At 53.7% G+C, this 5595-nt stretch overlaps 1 long non-coding RNA gene across 1 annotated transcript; it reads right to left on the minus strand.

The window, feature by feature from the left end:
* Nucleotides 1-1165: 1165 nt before the first annotated feature.
* Nucleotides 1166-1805, minus strand: LOC144891175 (uncharacterized). The gene is made up of 2 exons (XR_013622765.1): nucleotides 1318-1805; nucleotides 1166-1210 (listed from the first exon to the last, which is right to left on the minus strand). It is a non-coding gene; the product is annotated as an uncharacterized LOC144891175 (long non-coding RNA).
* Nucleotides 1806-5595: the final 3790 nt, after the last annotated feature.

Below are 5595 nucleotides of genomic sequence, written 5' to 3' on the forward strand. Positions count from 1 at the left end.
TCGGGCAGGTAGCGTTCTCCTGGCATCCGCCAAACCCAGATTCATCTGTTGGACTGCCAGATGGTGAAGCGTGATTCATCATTCCAGAGAACATAGGTGCCTTCATTTAAGACGTCATAAATTGATAAGTAGAACGCTTGATCCGATCAGTATGAAACTTCTTGAGCGTGATCTCAGAATAAATTGGTTGAGAATTTTTTTTATGACGTAATCGGCCACGTGGTTCGGCAGCCTTATCTTTATGCCGCAGCCCGGAGTGCAATGCTTTCTGGAACAGCGTGTCTGTCCCTCCGGTGTGTGTAGGTATGTATGCATGTATTAATGTCCCTCACAAACATGCACCAATCAAAGCTGAGGATCTGGTCACATGACGGGGACAGCAGATCCTCCATCAGCAGATGCAATCCCGGCTACGCTGTTGTTAGACTGTCGGTATTGTTGATCATGACTAAAAAAATTTTTTTTTTTGTACACAGCGTCAAGGCTCATGAAAGAGCTAACACATTGCACACCGAAAAATGCACGGGCCCATAACACATACAACTAGAACGCCACTCAGTAGAGCGCATTGAACGCCACTCAGTAGCGCGCATTCTCCCGCCGTGGGTCAAGTTGGAGTAATACGTTTTGTTTAACATCCCCTCTCCCCAAAACAATAATGGAAAAGAAAGTAGGGTCTAACTGTCAGAGAATTTATTTTGATATATCTCGGAATTAGAGGAGAAAAACATCATTTTTTAAGAACAAGAATAAAAGCTTTAATGCAGTAAAACAGAAAAAAAAAATCCTGGATCGGGAATAATATCCTGAGCTTCACCAAAAACTAATCAATTCTTCATTATCCCAAGGGCAATCATCCCACCAACTTTCATCCAAATCCGTTCAGAACTTTTCCAGATATCTTGTTCACAAACACACGAACACACACACACACACATGGACGGACACGATCGAATGCATTACTCCCTGGTGGGAGTAATAAATAAAGAGAGGGGGAGAGAGAGGAAAGTGTACAAGCACAGCAACAGTAGAGAACAGGGACGTTGGTAGATCTGTGGAAGGAAGAGGGTCGTTGGGGGTTGGGGGGGGGGTGCGGAGGAGGGAGGAGGGGGTACACCTTATAAAGCAAATGAACACTGTTGTGAAAATCAACCAGATCCACAACTCGTCCCATAGATAGGTTTAATTTCAATTAGATCGTAACATCATCCTGTAAAATACACCATGCAACATATATGTCAGGATCAAGGCATCATATGAGAAAGATTGGATATATCAGTCAATGCAAGCAAGCCTAGAATATAAGTGGGTACGTACCATTCAATTCTACATGTCATTGTATAAAGTCGCAGGAGTGGCCTCGAGTCGCGGACGTCCCGAGGTCTTATAGACACCGCCCAGTGGTTTAAGTGAGCGTCACACCTGGGTTCAACTTACATTTTCACCACATTCTCCCCGCCGTTAGAACTATGCTGCCACTAGGCAGGAAGCGAGCGCGCGTCAGCATTAATAGGTAGAGGAAGTCATCATATCATTATTAGGGTGTCAAAGAAATATCCCTATTGATTCTTGTCTTTGCGCCATTGTGTTATGTTTCGCACACTGTCAAAGCGTCTTTAGGGCTTCCTGGAAAGCGCTATACGAAACAAATCCATTATCAGTAGTACAGGTCAGTCGGTCCATCCGTAGAGGTCAGTGTGGCGAATTACCCTGCCAGCACAGGTTCGGAAACTACCGGGTACGTCGCCCCCAAATCCGGAGTCCCCTGCTTCGGAGTAGCCGCTGGAGGCAGGTGTCGGAGGGGCACCTCAGTGCCCTCACCGCTTCAGGCAGGGGTGTATCAGGCGAAGGGAGGGACGGCAGATGTTCTCTAGGCGCACACATGTCCGATACTGGCAGACGAGCCTGTGGGTCACAATAGGCTAGTCTCACAGGCCTATGTGCTGGATAAGGTGTACCTTTGCGATATGCAACTCATTACATAAGGTGTACCTTGTCGAAGAGCGAATGTCCATTCGTCGCAATGCAACGCATTTCAGGCAGATGTGCCGATGTGGAAGATGTGTAAACCAGTAAGCCATGTCTATTCGTCGCAAGGCAACACATTACAGGAAGATGTGTCGATGTGGAAGATGTGTAAATCAGTAAGCCTCTTTACAGTAAGCTGTAACAGTAAGTAAGATTACATGACAGGAGGCCATGACAGTGTAAGTCAATTACAGTAAGTCTGTACCGGCCTAGGAGTTGTACAGTAAGTAAGATTACATGACAGGAGGCCACTACAGTAAGTCCATTACAGTAAGTCTGTACCTGCCTTGGCTCCCAAGGGTACATGGTCGATCCACATTAGATCCATGTCATGGAATTGCCGAGGGAGAGAACCGACGAGAGCCATAACGAGAGTTACGCGATACCCCGGAGTCCCCCTGTTTTGAAATCACGAGACGCGAGCGCTCTCTGACGGCAGCGCGTACGAATTACAAGCTCCGGCAAATAGTTTCAAGCAAAACGTTTGCCACGAGTGCCCTCCGTAGGCTGCCCGAACGACCGGCATGGCAGTTATGACGACGCACAAAACGACCGAAATGCGCCTTCCCAGCGAAGCGCGCAGAATCTCCCGACCTGCAGCACAGCGCGCAGAGGATCGGTGAAGATCGGCTATACCGGCTACCGTCCCGGAGGGATTGTCCCGGAGAGAAAACGTCGAGATCGAGAAATGGAAAACGTCCCGGATGGATCGACATCCAAGAGAATGGCCCGGATGGATGGATCGACAGACAAGAGGATGGCCCGGATGATGGGATGGATCATCATCTCACCCCCTCACACATCCATCCCCCCCCCCCCCCCCCGTCGTGAAGTGTGAGATAACAGCTGCGCATCGCGCACCGAAGTCGAGCGACCTTCACAGTCTGGGTCAGAGGGAACGCAATCAGGCAGCGGCCGGGCGAGGCGTCTCGCAGTCTCGAAATGTGTGGAGGCGAGCCAGGAGACCTGTCCTAGAAGCAACAAGCCCAGAGTCAAGGGCGATCCGGCGGGCCGGTGCCCACGTGGCTTGCTCAGGAGACGAGGGAGTCGGGCGCAACGCTCAATGTCACCGTGTCATGGGGTCACCGTGCACCCCCAAATGTCCTAGAAGCAACAAGCCCAGAGTCAAGGGCGATCCGGCGGGCCGGTGCCCACGTGGCTTGCTCAGGAGACGAGGGAGTCGGGCACAACGCTCAATGTCACCGTGTCATGGGGTCACCGTGCACCCCCAAATGCCCCGTGCCTTATCGATTAACGGCATAAGTCCGCGATGTTGGCTAGTCGCCCTCGAAGGCCGCCACGTTATGACACGCACTTTCGGGCAGGGGCGGTCAGATTGAGTATTTCTGCCATCTGTAGAGGTACCCAGGTAGACGAACTCTGATGACGCAAGCGCGGGAAACAGTTAAATGGTGCTGTAAAGCAAACGCGTGATTTAGTCGATGACGTCATCAATTGGTTCGGGCACGTGCGGGCGGGTTTGACGGCGAGTTCCAGCTGGGCGGTATCCCCAGACGGAGTAAAGTAGCACTCCGAAATCTAAAGTCTCGCGTCCATTGGGCAGCAGCATTCGAGCGGGCTCGAGATCGGTGTACGGAATACGAACCCGGCCGACGAGCGAAAAGTATTATCTAGGGCGCACCGCGTACGAGGGAAACCGAAAGTTGAGCTCGGCCCGTTGAATCAGTGCGGCTTCGCCGAGTCGAGAGGGCGAGCACGCCGAGTCGAGAGGGTGAGCACGCCGAGTCGAGAGGGCGAGCATGCTTGGCAGCGATAGACTGCACGACCTGAAGTAGCGTCTCGTTTGTTTAGCTGTCGGGTCAAAGGATCGAATACATATCACGCCCTGAAGTAGCGTCTCGTTTGTTAGCTTTCGGGTCAGAGGATCGAATACATATCACGCCCTGAAGTAGCGTCTCGTTTGTTAGCTTTCGGGTCAAAGGATCGAATACATATCACGCCCTGAAGTAGCGTCTCGTGTGTTTAGCTTTCGGGTCAAAGGATCGAATACATATCACGCCCTGAAGTAGCGTCTCGTTTGTTTAGCTTTCGGGCCGTGTTTTGTCCGGAGTTTTAGACATAGTTAGTCATATAGAATACACATGGTATATGATACATGCCGGCATGCTGATACATGCCATGCCGATACATGCCGATACGATAGTCATATAGAATACACATGGTATACGATCATCTATCATAAGCATAAGCCCGAGTGTCGTGAAAGGCTATGAAGGTCCCGCTCGACGTCCTTAGAAACTCATCCGTGCTGCGACGAGTCCTCGCATGGTGCCAAGCGAGCCTCCATTGAGGCGATTCCGGGCAGCGGAGTTCGCCGGCCTCGTTGAGTAGCCACATGTAGGTGGGATTTCGACGAACCGCGATCAGAATCGCCGGCCTCGCAGAGTGGTGCCCGCGAAGGGCGCAGTGCGTGATTTGCGCGTAGGAGGTGATTCCACCGTGCAGTGATTGATCGGGTTGTGCCCGCGATGGGGCAGCGCGCGATTCGCGCGTAGGTGGGATTTCGACGAGCCGCGATCAGAATCGCCGGCCTCGCAGAGTGGTGCCCGCGAAGGGCGCAGTGCCCGAGCAGCCGGAGTGAGCCGGCCGTGTGAGGCACGGCGTGATTCCGATGAGCAGTGCGCGATTCGCGCGGAGGAGAAGCGAGTGGTCAGGGTGAGCCGGCCGTGTGAGGCACGGTGTGATTCCGACGAGCAGTGCGCGATTCGCGCGGAGGAGGTGGTTCCACCGAGAAGCGAGTGGTCAGGGTGAGCCGGCCGTGTGAGGCACGGCGTGATTCCGACGAGCAGTGCGCGATTCGCGTGGAGGAGGTGGTTCCACCAAGAAGCGAGTGGTCAGGGTGAGCCGGCCGTGTGAGGCACGGCGTGATCCCGACAAGCAGTGCGCGATCCGCGCGGAGGAGGCGATGCCACCGAGCAGCGAGTGGTCGGAGTGTCCGGCCCGTGCGGAGGAGGCGATTCCACCGAGTAGCGAGTGGTCAGAGTGTGCCGGCCGTGTGGAGGCATGGCCGACATGGGAGTCGTGATCACTCGCGTGGGAATCTCATCTCGGGCCGAGGCACGCAAATCTAGGATGATTCTCTCGGACGGAGCCGTTAGCGTTTCGAGCAACCGAGGCTAGACTCGTACCTTCGGCGCCAAGCGGGTCCGTCGTTTCGACGGGGTTGCGGCCCAGGACATTTCCCAGTGGCCTCCTTCAGCAGGCGCCTTGCCGGAGTCCGTCATGCCTGCTCCGGCGTTCGGGCCTCAGGAGAGCAGTTTGCGTTTTGACGACGCGGTCCCGCAAAAGGCTTGCGAGGTCCCCATCGCATCCGGTCCTTTTGAGGCAGACCGGCGGCGAGAGTAGTCGGAGCTCCGTAGCTGGAGCTAGCTCGACGGGTCCTCCGCCGGTCATTCTTCTCCGAGGTGGGCCTCGCAGGAGCGCGGAGAATGTCGGGAACGCTCGTCTGTGATCTGCGTTCATCCGGCCATCGCAAGACTCGTGTCCCGCCATTTCCGAAGATCATAATTGAAATTAAGTGTTGTGAAAATCAACCAGATCCACAAC

Source organism: Myxine glutinosa, chromosome 3 (assembly GCF_964187855.1).
Source record: "Myxine glutinosa chromosome 3, kmMyxGlut1.1, whole genome shotgun sequence".
NCBI classification, from domain to species: Eukaryota; Metazoa; Chordata; class Myxini; order Myxiniformes; family Myxinidae; genus Myxine; species Myxine glutinosa.